Source organism: Falco peregrinus, chromosome 4 (genome assembly GCF_023634155.1).
Source record: "Falco peregrinus isolate bFalPer1 chromosome 4, bFalPer1.pri, whole genome shotgun sequence".
NCBI lineage: Eukaryota > Metazoa > Chordata > Aves > Falconiformes > Falconidae > Falco > Falco peregrinus.
The window spans coordinates 54,715,859-54,732,781 of NC_073724.1; the positions used below are offsets into that span (position 1 = coordinate 54,715,859).

General features: G+C 43.5%; 1 long non-coding RNA gene across 1 annotated transcript in view; it reads right to left on the reverse strand.

Annotated features, from left to right (window-relative positions):
- Positions 1-253: 253 nt before the first annotated feature.
- Positions 254-16,923, reverse strand: part of LOC114011434 (uncharacterized) — a 32,743-nt gene continuing 16,073 nt past the window's right edge. Inside the window, exon 3 of the long non-coding RNA XR_003553323.2 lies at positions 254-459. This is a non-coding gene — a long non-coding RNA (uncharacterized LOC114011434). The remainder of the gene's footprint in view (positions 460-16,923) is intronic.

Here is a 16,923-nt window from a genome sequence, read left to right on the forward strand (position 1 = left end):
CAAATGTGGCTCTAATTGTCTTTTGTGCATGTTCATTACTGACTGTTTACAGAACCTGTTTGGAATGGCTTTACAGCAATAGAGAGAGTAACATACCTTCATTGTTTATAAAATGACAGCTCCTAATGGACCGTATTAGGTTTAACACAAACTATTAAATCCTTTTCATTAAATTATTCTGCGCTCCATTTTGGAACCTTGTTAGCTCTGGGAAGTAGGTGCAAACTCCTAAGGAAACACGAGCACACATTGAGACTATTATAGATAATGTTTATTAAATAAGCCTCTGAGGATGTTTTTCTTGGGTTGCTCTCAAGCATTTTGAAGGAGTCATGTTCCATGTTTGAGGTCCCATGTTTCTTCCTCTTAAACTATGAGCAGCTGTAGCACATGACCTACTTCTGTAGAACCCTGTAATGATTTCCTTCCTTCAGTGGCTTCAGGAGTCCCTCTTCTGCCCTGTGAAAAAAGGGACAAATATTTTAATCCAAGCAAAATGCTAAAGCAGGTTTTGTTGGTTTCAGGGAAGAAACTCAATACAGCTACATCACCGAGCGTAGGCCTCAAATTGGAACCATCTGGCCTGCAGAAGCACCATGAGATCTTTGGGGAAGGCATGGATATTTTTGCCTTGGGCTGTAACTCATACACCTGCAGAAGGGGTAGCCATGTTGGCAGACAAGCTGAACTCGTACAGCAATACAAGCCTTCTCTCACAGTGCTGTGGCAGTGCTGGAGTTTGGAAATTACCCTGACATGTTTAATAAATGTAATCACTGTACTGCGTGCTCTCCAGATAGCAAATATTCAGCTGCACTCACTGTTAAGTTCATTCAGACAGGTCTGCACTCCAAAGCCCATGTCTTTGTGCCCTTCTTGCACAGACAGCCCCTTTGAAGGCAAAATAAGGACAAGGGAAGGAAGATGGTAAGCACAAAAACATGCACTACATCTTCAGGCTCCCTCTTGCAGGCGGTAGTCTCATGTGATATTCATGTGAACGGGATTAGATTGAGAAGAGATTCTTGTTGGTAAATATTACAGCTCTTTGGGAACACAGAAAGGTAAAAGAATGCAGGTGTCAGTGCAATCAGAAATAATCTATCCTCCTCGGTGGGACTTCTAGGATGCAGAAAGAGAGAAAAGCCACACGCAGGCTCTGAAGGTCATGACTCTAGAAACTGTCAGAAAGAGGTGGTGTCTGAGCCCAGTCAGAAAATGAAAATGCACATCACAGAAGCAGGAGGACATATATCTTTTGACTGGAACATTATTAAACAATTAGGATCACAGGTTTTCCCGGAGCTCTGCACAGCACCCGGCTTTCTGCCTGCAGTCTGGTGGATGGCAGAGCAAAAGAGCAGAACGTGACATTTGCACCTTTGTGATCTGTAGTGGCGAATGCTATTTTGCACCTGCAAATTTGTGCCCTGACCCTACGGGCGCTCTTCAGACAAAACTCCAAGCGGTCCCTCGGGGCTAAAAGGTTAAGGCCCGCGCAGTTGGACATCAATACCGTTATTCTCCCTTCAGTGGTGGAATGTACATGGCATCCTAGGCAGAATTTCTGATGCTAGGCTAGAAAGCATCACTGCTCACATCATGCAGCAGATACGCTGGAGGGGAGCAGGTTTTCCCCAGCCTTCTCCCTCTGCCTAGAAATAGCGTTGACTGTATCAGTCTTTCCATTGGGAAAATTTATATCCTGAATCTCAATCTGTAGTTTCCCATATTCCTAAAGGAGTTCAAAGAGAACATTTTGGCCCAACTCTGCTTTCAATGTACTCTATATTGCTAGCATCTGGAGTCATGTACGTGGGCTATCCCAACCCTGAGCCAGGGAATAAAACAGACAGAATGTGCACAAGATTGCAGTCTAGTCCTGTGAGATGCAGTATCCTAAGCACTGCTGGCTCCTGTTGTCTTCTCTTTAGGAGATGCTGAAGTGTTTTCAGAGCCAGATCCTGAAGTTGACTTTCTAATTGTTTCTCTGAGAGCTAGACTGGAGCAAGGATAAAGGAAGACTATGTACAGTGTGTAAAAAATCAAAGTCTCTAACTCTCCTATCCTGCACCCCTCTGTAAATGAGAAGCAGCTCGACAGAAGCCAACAGACCAGTGCCAGGGTAAAACAGATGATGGAGAGAACAAAAGCAAAGTATTTTTTTTTGAGATCCATAGAGACATTATGGAGATTTTGTGGACAGTCAACTAAATATAACAGGAATAAAGGTGCAGCTGTCTCAAAGTACAGCGCTCTGAAATGGCCTCCTCAGTTCCCAACTCAGTCCTGCCTGACTTTGGAAAGGAAATTGGACTTTAGCTACTGACACATAAGAACAATGGGATACAGTATGTATTGCCAGAGACAAACCTCCTTCTGCAATTGTATTTGATTTGCCTTTGCTTTTCACCATACGTTGGTTCACCTCACCTCACAGCAACTCCTCACTGCTGCTCACACATCCAGCCAAAGTAGTTTTGCCTAATACACACCTCCAACAGTTTCCAGCACGGTTTCAGCAACAAGATGAGAGTTAATGAGGCTCAACACACTTCCTACCGAACTTTATGGGGAAAACCCCTTGAGTGAGAGCAGGAAATCCATCTTGTAAGAGTTACAATGTGGTCTCAGTTCCTCAGCTAGAAGCTGAAGAGAATATTGATATTTTTCAAGATATCAAATACTAAATGTGAGGTTTCCCCAGCCAAATTTCCCTTTGGTTCAATGGGGAAATTTTTCATTTCAGTGTCATTTAGATTTCCAAAATAATTTATTATATACGTCAAGAATATTGAAAATTTCCTGAAGCCAGATTCTGCTGTCTCTATTTATGCAGGCTGTGTACAGGCAATCCCACTGCTGCTACGAAAAAAGTGCTATTTGCTATGAGGGAGTGTGGGTAGAATGAGACCCTTCCTAAAGCCTTCTGAAAGATGGGGAAATGCAAAAGGGCCCATGTTTCAGTAAGTGCATTCTGACAAATAACTAAACCACCTTGTGATCCCAAACAGCAAACCAGGGCCTTGCTGAATGCCTTTTACAAACAGAAATTTCTTCATCGCATTCTGGGAACAACAACAAAAAAAAGAAAACAAAAAAAGGGAAACCTTTACGAGGGGAGAGCAAATGCAGCTGTGAACCTGGGAGGCCAGGTAAAAGGATATGCAAGCACATAAAGAGTAAAGTACTTTCCCTTAGCAAGTTTTTTCAGTCATCTGGCTCTTCCCGCTTTCCCCGCCCCATTCCCAGGGGTGATGGTCCCTACAGCACACTTTTCCAGACACACACCAAACCCAACACACGCGCTGTAGCTGCAAGCTAAATGTCTGCTTCCAGATGTGCCTGCTGGCCCCAGCAGGGCTGCTCCCCCATCCCACAGCCCATGACCCCAGGTTGGCAGCTAAACTTTCCTGGGGTACCCAACAAATAACTGACTGCCCAAATCCTGATCTTTCCTTAGCTCTGCCCCTGCTATGGTTTCTAACAAACACTGGAAAGATGTTCCTTATTTCCATCACATTTCACAGAGCTGACTGTCCCATCCTTGTCCAGACATGGGTGTTTTCTCCCCGTGGCAGCCATGGTACAGGACAGGAGAGAGAAGATCCATTTTAGACACAGGTCCCATCCCTGCACACAGCCAGGATGTGGCCAGAATGTGCATCCAAATCCAGAAGCTGGCGAGCACTCCGGGGCCCCATGCTTTAGATGTTGTTCAAGTGCTGCTAGAGGAGTCATGCATATGCAGTTTACAGAAACGGAGCTTTTTTATGAGATACTTTTCCCTTTCCATCAGTGAAGGCAATAGAGAGCTCTTTCTCCTTTGGAGCTTCAGGCCGTGGAGTTCATTTTGAAATGCGCGCAGCCTTCTAAGATTGACGGAATTCCAGCTACCGATTTCCTTGACTTGCTCATAAGTTAATATTTACCATAAACATCTCAATGAGAAAACAAAATAATAAAAAAAGTCATTTTCAAAACGGCAGAAGCTGGGGAGATAATGAAAAAGGCAAAACTTTAAACGTTATCTTAAAAAGCATTAAACCTTCCTTCCCTTTTTTTAACCAGTGGTAAAAAGAAAATATGAAAAAAAACCCTCCCCAAAACCAAAAGGGTGATAAGCAGCTTTTATTGTTGAGTTCATTACTATGATTATTTTGGGAAAACAGACATTTTTCTCTTAATTTGTGAGCCAGAAATGAGCTCTTTGGAGGCTATCTCCTTCAAAATGACTGCACAAAGATGATTTTGCTAGAAAATTCCAGCTGGTTCAGCCATATCCATATGCCTGAGAAGCTTGATGATGGCTCGACTAACTCTCAGCTGCCCTCACCAATGCACAGCCAAGACCAGGATCTCCCAGGAGGCAGCATCCCACCAGCTGCAGCACAGCAAGCAGAGGATGCAATGGGCTGGGGTGCCATGAGCAAAGGCAAGCGGGGGCGTTGGCTGTGACGAAGGGCTGTGTCAAGGCAGCCTGACTGGTTGTCAGTGTCGGGGGACAGACTCACTCCCCTCCAGGCTGTGGAAACCGAGGCAGAGCTTGCAGGCTTCACTATTCTGCCAGCTGAGGGTCCCGTGCTTATTTGTCACCACACTGCCCTGGAAATGGCAGTGAACGTAACTCTCTCCTTTCCCCTCTCCCCAGCCCCGTGCAGGGGAGAGCTGCTGACAAGCTCACTGGCAGTGAGGGCAACTCATGAAAGAAAACACAGAACCGACAGAAAACCGAAATGCACATGGCGGGGAATAATATTTCATTTGTGTGGTAGCAGCCCTGCGCGAGCAGTGTAAATAAAGCAGGTCACTGAGACGTGAATATACCACTGTTTATAAATACTAGCCCTTCTGCCTGGAGACGTGCGTGAGGAGAGCTGGACACTCGTGAGGTCACCCTGCCACATTTTATGATTTGCATAAATCATGTCAACACTGCTAGTAGGAGCGGCGGGCAAACGGGGCTGCATGAAGCGAGCCATTCAGCCTCCTGTCACAGGTCTTAAAACAGGTAGAAGCTGTTAACAGGCCCACCAAATCTCTTAAAATGCAGAGGGGATGAGGGATAATCCAGCTGGGGAAGCAAGGTATGCCCCCACCCTCCGTGTCTCAGCTGACAGAGGCCTTCCTGGGCTCTGAGGAGCAGAAAGCCAGCCAAAAATAGGGTGCTGGCAACGCCCAGGAGCTAAACTTGTTATTAACATTCACCTTCACAGAGGGTAGTGTGTGCCACTAAGCAACTGCTCTTATGGAGAAAATGCCTGAACTGCCTGGTGAAAAAAATGCCCCCATGGTTGCTGCGTGCAGGACCCTTCCTCCCCTTATTTACCAAGCCCGTGGAAAATTTGATTTTTTCTGCAGAGGAATCAATATTCTGGGACTAAATGGAAGCCCCTTAGTACGTTTGCCTTGCATCCCAGTGCCTGTGGTTTGGGGGCCAGAGAGGAAGGCAGAGCAACACACAGCTTCCCATGGATTTCATTCGACTCCCTGGGAGCTCCATGTCTAAGCAGGATCGCATGATACAAGGCCAATGCTGCTAAGGACAAAAGTGGCAGAGACAAACAGTTTTCTTTTTCCTTGCCACTTCACAACCATGTACCGCTACAGGGTTGTCCTAATTTCGGAGGACAGTAGTTCCTTTTGGTCCAAGTCACCCAGTTCTGGAGACAGATGATGCCGTCAGGGTGGGTGCATGAAACACTGAGGATCTGGCTCGCAGTCTTTAACAGCTCTAATAACATGTAATTATGTAAAATAATTGTAAAAATTACAATTATACATGAATCGTGTATAATTATGCAAAAGAAATGTAAAAAATATAAAAGCAGTACAAAATCCTTATGATACATTGCTGGTATATGGACATGTACTATTCACTACTCTTAAATGCAAGTTGATTTAGAAGTATTACTGTGACCATAAATCAACTGTGTTCTGTGCGATTCCTGTTGATCTACAGCTGTGACACGTTCTCAGAGAAGAACAGATGTAAATATTAGAGAAAATTGGGAAGTGTTCTGGGAAATGTTTTTCAGTGGAAAATGTGGATTTGTCAAAATCAAAGCCTTAGGGAGGAGAGGGGATTTTTTAATGAATATGCCATATTCAAATTGGAAAATGTTTTTTAAAATGATCAAAATATCCTCTTTCTATACTTTCAAAAGAAAAGATGTAATATTTAGACTGAAAGTAAGCTTCTGTTTTAAATAAGTAAATTTACACCAAAAACAACGGTAAAAACCCCTTAAGTCAAAATACTTCAAGGATTACCAAAGACCAACATTTCAAAACTAACTTCTTTTTGATCCAATATAAAATCCTGTATTGTATTCTTTATATTCATTTTTTTTCAAGATTTGCACTTTTGGGGCCAATCTGAGACAGGCAGAGTTCTTGCAGTTACACAAAATATGGTAAGAGCAGAAAACCATTTTCTTTCACCTCTGTTGATCTGTAAAAATGTGCCTTCAGCAGACCCCAGACAGATCATGCAGCTCTAGTACCTCCTCCAGAGAAGTTTTCACCAAGCTGGAAATGGGAGGATCCTGGTCCTGCAGTGCTAGACCTCTCCACCCCTGGGGGCCAGCAGATAATCCCTGCTCTGCCTCCCCAGTCTCATTTGGACCCCAGGAAAAGCTTTTTTCCTAAAGGAGAAATGTGGAGGTGCCCTGCGGCTAGTGCCTTCCCCGTCTACATAGAGGTGACACCATGGTAGGGTCGCTCCCTTGCATGGGGAGTGACCTCTGCATCCTAGCCAGGTCAAGGTCATGGCTTGAAGAAGCAGGTACCTGTTACTTGAAACAAAGCCCTGATTTAAAAATAAAAGATTTGTTTTTTTGATACTGTGCCTTCCTGACGGTGACTTTTCAGGGGCAATTAAATGCTAAGCATCGGTCTGTTAAATTTAGTGGCAATTTCAGACGTCGGCAGCATCAAGTCAAGGACAATTTCAATTTCAGGGCAGCTTTTATTTCATGTGTTGAAACTGAGAGTGCTTTCTGTCCAAGAGCAGCTTTTGTTTGAAATAATATAGCCCAGCCTGTTTCTCCATGGCCCTGATCCTGCATCTCAGAAAGGACCTCACTCACGGCCAGAATCCTACTGAAAATCAGGTGTGTTCAGCAGGGAGACTGAAGTGCTGCCCTACACACAGTCTGGGACTTTCTGTGCATGCCTGTCTCAGTGTGGGAAGGGTTATTAGGATCCAAGGGGTTTCTCCCACAAAGTCCCCCAACTCTGACCCACTGGCGAGACCCTTCGGGAGAAGAGTCATCTGCAGGATTCAGCTTTGGATGTAGACGTGGATCAGAGCTCCAGTGGTTTACAAAGGAATTTTATTTCAGGCATGTCGTTCGGTTCCCTGCGAGAGAGGGTGTGCATGCCCACTCGTACATGCCTGTGTAGCTGTACTTCATCTCTCTACAGGGAAGAGCTTCCCTGAGCTGCCTTCCTTAAGACTCAGGTTTTATATTACCAGGTAAATTTCGTTTCAGCTTTATTTGCATGGAGCAAGAGTGACATTCTGTGGCCAGTTAGATTTATGGCAGCATTCTCTCACTCTTTTTTCCCCTCCCATAAATACCTCAGGGTATAAAACATCCTCTGACAGTCTTTTGTTTTGTTTGTGGCTTCTATCATGCTTTGTGAGAAATAAAAATAGAGGAATTCTCAAACACATTTCTGTGGCTTAAAATCCTTAGGGACTGCTTTACCACGAATTCCTGACAAATTCAGATGTCTATGTACTGATTATTATTTTATGAGAGCAATGCCTGATCGTAATGTAAGTAACCAGAAGCATGAAGAGGCTACGGCACGTTCCTCGGGCTCTGCTCTAGCTGGCTCAGCCCGTTGTACTTGGAAGGGATGAGGAAGCCATGTTCCAAAACCCCGTAAAAAAATAAAGCAGAGCACTGTTTAAAACAAAGCAGTGGGCTTTTTAGGCATTTACGTGCTCCAGATAATACACCAACGACACTAAATTGAACTCATTTAGCTGTAAACATGATAATACATTTGACAGTTTCCAGCAGTAAAACACCAGACAGTCCATGCTGAGAAGAAAAGAAAAAATACAAGGAGCAAAGCTCATCACAAGAGTAGCCACAAAAGGGCCAACGGGAAAAAAAGTGCCCAACAAAACTTCTGCATTTTTCAGTGGTTTGGAGTCATAACTCAGCTCAGACACACATGGCACCAAAAGCAACCTTCCCAGTTTAAACAGTGGAGAGCAGGCACTGGAGTTTATGTTGTTCCCCTGTTTATTAAAAACGGATGGGAGCACTTGACAGAAAAATCAAACTTCTGGTCACGGCTCATTAATCTCTGTTGTATCTGTCAGATATGTGTGTCTAGAGTTTCAACAAGGCTCTAGAATCGAGATTACTGCTGAGCTCTGTTTTTCTCTCTAATTTTGAATGAGGGGAAATGCTGCCAATCACCCTAGATGAGAGGGGAGCATGGGGCCATTGCCACAGCCCTTTGCAGTGGGCACATCCTTGCCCCGTGGTTTGGACCTGATTTCAGAGGCAGTGACGCCTCTCTCCCCTCCTCACCACAACCTGAGTTTTGGCTGGCTGCCTCCCCTCCCGCTCCCCTGAAAACCAGACTCAGTGCTTGCCACTGAAGTGTATCCCAGTCGGTGTTAAGGTGATGACAGGGCAATCTGTAATGGTGGTGGTGGATGCTCCTTCATCCCTGGATTCTGCTCTCACACGAAAGTGTTAATCGTGTTAATCCACGGAAGACAGTGGAGCTCCTCCAGTGTAAAACCAGGGTAAGTGATGGGCTCAGCAGGCCTTGAGTGGGCTCAGCAGGACTGAGACGAATATGGTATGAAACAATTAGCTGCAGATGGTATAGGAATCTCGTTTTCTGGAAATACAGATTTTGCCTCAAGATCTTTCTATATATATTGGATTTGTCAAACTGATAATGACTTGAACATTTGGAGAGAGGATAACCCACTGCAGGGCCAGATGCAGCTGTGATGGGGAGGATGGAGGATGTATATTAGCCCCAAAATGTGGCTGTTTCCCCATCATGTCACCATGCCAATCCATGATAGTGGGAGGATGGACAAGGCCCTGAGCAGAGCAAGGCAGGAGAGCTCACCCGCTGCCTCGCCTTATGCCATCACTTTCCTTATTTGCTTTGGACATTACTCGTTTTGTTTGTTCGTTCTTCTCTTCTTCCCTTTCTTCCTTTTTTAATTATCAGTGATAGTGTTTGCAGAGCTAGAAAAACTGCCAGGCACTTTGAGGATGAGGCACAAGATTTAGCTCCTGCTTCACTTGAGTGCAAAGCAGGCAGCTGTGAGCAGACATTTCCAGCTCCGTCAGTCAGAGGACAGGCTGGGGACTCCTTTTAATCCTGATACCACTAGCAAGTCTTCTTCAGACGCAGACAGTGGATTCATGCAGCACAAATATAGACACAGACAGAAAAATAACAAAGAAGATCTGATGCTTTACAACTGCAGGTACACCACAAAAAGGCAGTCTGACCCTCATTGCTTACAAACTGTAAACGGCAATAGCGGGACCGTGTAAAAGGCGTGTTTGCCAGCTCCCTTCTCAATGAAACACATGGGGTTTCCCTCGAGGGGATGTCTCTCCTGCCTGCCAAAGTCTGCCCTCAAGATCAGCCTTGCCTGCTGCGCCAACTGCAGGCTTGCAGGCATGGCTGCTGGGTGGCGCGTCAGATCATACGTTAAGCCGTATTCCCGGGGATGCCCAGGCATGCTGGAGAGCCTGCCTGCGTGGCAGTCAGCTGGACTGCGAGCGGGCAGTAGGCAAATGGCAAAAAGCAGAGCTTACCCTTCTCTGTGCTGCAGCTCACCATTTCTGAGAAGTGCAGGCATAGCTCTATGTTTCAACTGTAGCAGAGCTTGCCCATGCAGAACATTTCCCGAGAACCATCCTGAAGACCAGATTTATAAAGTTTGACCTATTAAGAAACAGAATGTCCTATTAGATCTTAATGGACAGGGTGAATCCAGCTGCCCGCTAATCTACCTGCAATGTGGCAGACTCTTTTAATCCCAAGGGTAAATTCCCATTGTCATAATGTTAGCTCCTATCACTTAGAATATTTTTCCAGTGGGGTTTTAGGAATCTGGATTATTGGGCCTCTTGATCTGTTCATTTTTGCAGACATGTGAGCAGCTACACGAGCTGGTATAACCTGCTGTTGCTCAGAGAAGCCTGTGCAGCTATATATATATTTGCAGCATTTCTGAAGTTTCTCTGTATTTAACACTTAATTTTTTTCAATAAAGTGTAAGTGACGTAGGAGACATTTTCAACAGTCACATCAGCACTTAAGCCCAGATCCTTTAAGCTATTCAAATACTTAAGATATATATACCTCAGTGGAAGTGTTTCAGACACCTCGGTGGGTTAGATGAGTAGCTTCCACTGAAATCTGCCCCCAGTTCCAGCTTCCCCTCAGTTGCTTAAGTTGTTCCTTTGGGATTTAGATATTGAGGTGACAAGTACCTAAAATACACAATAGCTGGATGACATGCCTAAGGTGAAGATGGGTGTTTGAACACTGTGGGATGCAAGATCAACTTTAGCTGAGTGACAGCTCAGGAAAAGGCCATCTCCTGGCCACCAATAGCCCTGGAGGAAAATTGTCAGGCAGTAAGTGCTGACAGCGACCCTCGAGGGTGTGAAATTTCTTACGCTGATACAGAAGACATGGCACAGGGAAAATCTCCACACTAGTCAGCTTTTTGGGAGCTGAGCTGTAGCAATGAGCCTCTCAACAGAGAGCACTGAAGGTCAGCTTGGACATAACTGGGAGCAGAGAAGGGACCCACACACCAACCTGACAGAAACACAGATCTGTTTCATTGAAATAGAGAGTGGGGGCATTTTTAATGGCAACCTGTGAGGGAGCTGGACTCTGTCCTCCAAAAAGCTGGTGCAACTGCTGCCAGGCAGGCAATAGCTGAGCATCCTTGTTAGGCTGCATCACCTCCTAACTCTGTGCATCAGTCAAAGAAAGCTACAAACTAGGAACCCAGGATTTGTTATCTTCTTCCATCCTTTTGCGTGCTAGCTTTTTTTCCAGAAGACACAGAGAAACCTGAGGTTACAGACCTGCTCCAACTCTACTCCTGTCTCCAGGACACAGAAGATACAGCAGAGCTTGTGTCCCTCACTCCATGGTGTGGCAGCAGCACTTATTTTCTTCTTGAAAAGACTGTTGGATTGGAAAATCCAAAAAAGAATCGTTTGGATTGGAAGGGACCTTTAAAGGTCATCTAGTTGAATCCCGCTGCAACAAGAAGCCAGGAAGTTTCCTTGGGTTATGTCACTTGGTACTGCTGTGTACCACAAATACCATTTCTAAGCAGCTACCATGTCCTTTGCCTTCATGGTTTCCTTTCTGCTCTCTACTGCTCATAATTTTTTTGCATGCATCTGTTACTTGAACAAAATAATATATTTTCAAGTGTGTAAATATTCAAAAATAAGCTACTTGTAGTTTGCTGGGCATTTTAGTGGAAAGCAATTATAGATGTTTTTATGCTTAGCAAAATATGGCTGAGGATGCTATCTGCTTTGAACTGCAAAACCAGAAAGTACTACAAACCTTTTTGTTATATGAGACAATGCGTCACTGAATAAAGAATCTTTTTATGAAGGGAAAGCTAAAAAAAACCCAATGATATTATATTCAGTTACACTGAAACTGCAACCTTTCCTTCTTCATCTCTGCTTCTACCATCAGCCATATAAAGCCCTTCTTACCACAGAATATATCAACTGCAGGTCTCCAGTTAACTCATGTGTGAAATGTGCTTGATACCAAATGAATGGATGATCATAAAAACAGCGTTGCTTTTTCCTGGAAACAAAAAAACAGTGGTGATATGTATTGCTTCTGTTTTCAGCCAAAGACTATAGTACCAGATGGCTAACACAACCGTAACAGCTAGCTGCATCTGGATTAAAAAGTTTGGATGGTGTGAGCTAATCTTTAAAAAATGTCAGATAACTTTTATTATCTTTTTAAATCATGTTACTGCTCTGTGTATTTCCTGCTCATGCCATCCTAGAACTGCTCAAACATATCTTAGACATGATCATTAAGCATCACTGAACTGAACGAAAGGCTAGTAACTATCTTTGTCAAGTCAGAGGTCAGGTTTTGGGATATGATCCAGGAACCACTGAAGGCAAGGGAAGATGTCTCACTGATGCCTGTGGCCTTTGAACTAGGAGCCTAGTGGTTATTTCCCCTTGTGCACATTTATTACAGCTGCAGATGAAACTTACACTGGTTATGGAAAAGAATAGAGAAGACAACTTGTCTCTTTAGATAAAATGACTTGGCTTTTCATACTTAAATGTACTTTTTCCCATAAAAGCAAAGATGTTTGGGTAACAATGTTTGGCTAGCTGTGTAACCTGAATACTGAACAGACGGAGAAGAAATAAATCTTTTTGCTCTATATGATTATGAGATACCCAAACCAATATTTTGTAGGGAGGCCCTGGGCTTAGCTACAGATGTTTGCATTGCAACAGTCAGATATTGTTTCAAATTACTTTTAATTCAGTATCTTTCAGAATCAGCTAGAAATGAAATTCATACACTATTGGATGGGAGAGCTGTTGGCAAGGGCTTTGAGGAAGAAAGCACTTCGATTTTGTGACAGCAAGACCAAAATCTGTGGGTACAGAGGAGACTTACTTCTCCTCAGAGACTGTGCCATGGTACCAAACAAGATTCTGAGTGCTAGCTCTTGGGCTGGCTTTGCTTTTCTTTCCCCTCCCATTTTCTTTCCTGTAATGGTAGCAGTGTAGCTTAAAAATTCCACTATTTCCCACCCTAATCTTTGCCACAGGTCCCAGACACTTGATGGGAAGAGGCTCACAATTACTAAGTGTTTTGTGATGTCACAAGCATTCAAGTATTTTTGATGTGGGAACATTGACATAACTGCATGACTCACTCAGCCAGGACAGAAAAGAGAACAGCCTTGCAGTGCCTTATGCTGCTTCTTGAACGCTGGCTATCTTAATGGGGTCAGCGGTGGCATTTGTCTTGAAAACCATCCAGTAAGGAGGGAAGTTCTCACACAGTATTCCTCACAGATGGTGAGACCTGCCAGCAGTTTTACGGCTCAGCAGTGAATGGCTCTGCAGCTGTACGGGCATACCTGCTGGAAGGCTGCCTGAGTGATACAGCCAACATGTGCGTCAACAAAACCCGGCGCCGCTGGTGGGTTCCTTTGTTTAATCTTCTTCCAGCAAACAAAAAGTGACTTGGCTTCAAAACAATGGGAGGGAGGGAGAAAAATAAGGGGAGAGGGTGCTACTGAAAGATTTAGTTAAAGTCTATTCTTCTCTGGTATTTCTCAGAGTAGGGGTCAATGGTTTAAGTACAACAGGCTTGATTCACCGCCTAGATGAAGCAGATGGGGCAGATCACCAGGCAGCAGCTTCCAAATAAAAGCTGCGGAGGGCAGCTTTAACTTTTCTCGCAAACCAAAGGGCCATTACAATAGTGAGAAAGTGGGACCTGACCCTACCCACCCTTCACTTCCATCTGCTCCGGAGAATTCTTTGTACAGCATTTGGGTCGGAAGGGCCACCTGAACCAGCCCTCTCCTCCTCTGCCAGTGGCCTGGAGATCCAGTACAGGAACTGGCAGACAGTCTTCCTGCACAGGGGAGTACAGTGATTGGCTAAGTCTTATACTCTCACCTGGAGCCCACACTATACTGCAAAATGAGGTGCTGCATCTACAAATCACAAAAGACTCTCTTGCCTAAAAGAGGAGACAGACTAAGCATGAAACTAGTCATGCGTGGGAACACAGATATTGATAGGAAAACACAAAGGAAGAGTGAGCTGCCATTGTCCAGAACTGTGCTCAGGAGCCAGCTGCTTGATTGCCTCTACGTGTGCCGCAGGCATCGTGATGCTTTCAAAGCAGCGCATGAGGTCAGTTCACAGACATGTGCTGGGAGTTCCTCCCAAGAGAAATCTTGAGTGAAAGGATGGAAGTGTTTATTTGGAAGTGTGATAAGTGGGCAGTAACTGTGGTTTCACGGGACAATTAAATGCAAGAGTCAACATACTGGCAGTGCTGATAGGTCAAGTAGGAATAGACAGTGAAGAACCAGGAAAATGGAAACAAGCAGTTTATATCAGTTGCAATATAGCAACCAAGACGGGAACCAGAAGAGAGAAGCAAAAAGTCAAGCTGCAGTATAAAAGAATTAATTTTTCAGCAGAAGTAAAAATGTATCTCCGTGGCACTCAGCTTTCCATGATTTGACTGTGATGCTTGCACAATTATTATCCAAGACTCCTTTCCCTTCTCAAGTCTGGAGTAGACCCTAAGAAATCCCTCAGTGACCCCATAAAAGGCGTACCTGGAGTTAACATACACAGACAGCTACTTCTGATTGAAGTTTTTAGCATCAGTAGTCTCTGAGCATCACTATTAGTCTACAGACAAGTCTATGTTATGTACCTTTTCTAGATTTTTAGACCCTGACTCTGAGCTACTAGCACCCCATGTTGTTTCCCAAGCTTTTCTAAAGCTTGACTTATGAGTATGCATAGGCATAACAACATGCAGATCTGATGAAAGGGTACTGTACAGATTTTTGTCCCTTGTACAGAAAAGTGTGAATACATTTTTCCATGTTTCTTTGGGCACATGTATTATTAGACAGATAGACAAAGAAATAAATCATTCCACATACTGTATGTCCAGAATATTCCACTGTCAGTAGTTATCTGCATTCCTGTAGTAATATTAATTTTTTTATTTGATGATTCATAATCTTTTCAGTTCTTTCACACCATCATCCGTTTGTTTCTCGATTCTCTGAACAAGCACAGCATAACTGATGTTGGTAAGTCCAACATCTACCATTGCCTTTGCTTTCAGCCATGAAATTTCCTAGACATGAAACCAAAGCACTCTTCTGCACACGCTGAACAGCTTTGCTCTCATACATCACAAGCTAAGCAGTTTGTTCCCACATAGTTCGGTGCTCTACTAATCCAGAAGAAAACTACACTCACCCAAGACCAAAAGGATTCTAATTTGGGACTTCTTTTTTCCATGGGAATTATATATGGACCAGACTACAGATATTCAGCCACAGTGTAGAAAAAGTGCAACCAACATATACAGGCCAGGAAAAGAGAACAATGATGGAGGAGTCTAATTCTGTGCCCCAGGGACAAGAGGGATTCCATGACCAGGCAAAGTAATTATTTCTGTCTTCTGCCCTGCCTGTGCACCTTATCATCAGTTCGTAATTCTTCAATTATCCCTGGATTGCTGTGATGAAACCTTGACTATTTTGACTTCAATTACTTTGAAGAACTGGGTCAGAATGCATGTGTGACAGATAACAAGGCGTAACAATAAAAGCAATAAAAAATGCAGAAGGCGCTAGTTGTGCAATATAGTGCCATTAACATATCACACCAGAAATCTTACTTTTGGAATTTCCTAAGGTAATTTTAACCATAGAGTCTTCACATTACATTAAAAGTCCTCCTTGTATAACACCCAGGGTCGGGTCAGCAAGTGTAGCAGGAATTGAAACGTGGGCTTCTGGGTTTAGTTAATCTCCGCTGTCTGACCTTAAAGATGGCAGTCAGGAGAGGCACAGAGTGCCGGCGTGGGCTACAGCAGCATAGCCTTTCCTTGTTTGCTACTCACACCCTTATTTTCACAGGAGAAAAGGAAGATCAACAGGCCTGAAGGAAATTGGATATAAGTGTTCCTGGACTCAAAATAAAATAATAAGACTTATTTTGAGTATTAAGACACATATGTATACACGGGGGTTGAGAGTGAGGAAAAGAAAAATACTCAGCATGAGTGTTAAGGAGAGAAAAACCGTGTCTGCTTTGACGGTTAGTATTTGGTGCCCTCTTCTGCACCCATACATATTTTTAAAGTTCTTTAGAATCAGGAGAAGAGCATCTGTCTGTCGTCCATTTCTACATAGCAGTGCTTTGCTGCTAAGGGCAAGGGGTCATCCTAGCAGATGTCAGCCATCGTGGTGATGGGAAAAGCAGAATCTTTTTTTAGGTGAGAGGAATGACTTTGTTAATAGAGAATAGAAGGCTGTGAATAGAAATTAAAAAATATTTAACTGAGATTTCATTTATGACATCTAAATTATTATATTAATAGAAGTACACTGTATTTTGATTGTGACTGAATAAGAAACATACCATGTATATAAGGTATATAATCAGTTTAATCACATGCTGATCCCAGGACAATCTCATCCCAACATTTTATGAAATTACAAATAACATATAGTGCACACAATTCTTCATAGTAATTTAAATGTCACTTTGCTAAATGAACTTGAAGACAGATTTGCATTTCTTGAATGCAGAATCATTTCAATATTAATTTCTATTTTTTCCATTACCAAAAGATAATTTTATGCTAGAATTTCAAATACTTAAATCCAAAAGGTTCACTAATTCTGCTCTTAGCTTTTGAGTTTCAGCAGTACCAAATTCAATTGGAAAGCTTGTTAACTACCTTTATCTTTCTACCTTGAACTTTTATCTGCAGATGCACAAAGCATTGCAAATGTCTTACAGCAGTTCTCTACCAGTCTGCCACAGTCTGAGCAGCTCTTGTTTTCTGCAGGATTATTCATTTTTTTGAAAAGGGATGATACAGAGGTTATCATTGTGCCAGCTCATAGCTCCTCCACTGAGAACTGAAGAGAGCAATATCTAAATCATAGATGTTGTTAAGATCATGACAAGCCTCAGGTTCCCGTATGGCAGTCCACCTGAACTCCTGACCCAGGGCAGGGTTGCTCAGAAACATCATCTGAGCAAGAAGCAGAAGACTGCGGTCTGGTTTTACCCTTCCAGGTATGTCTCTGTTCCTGTTTATTGC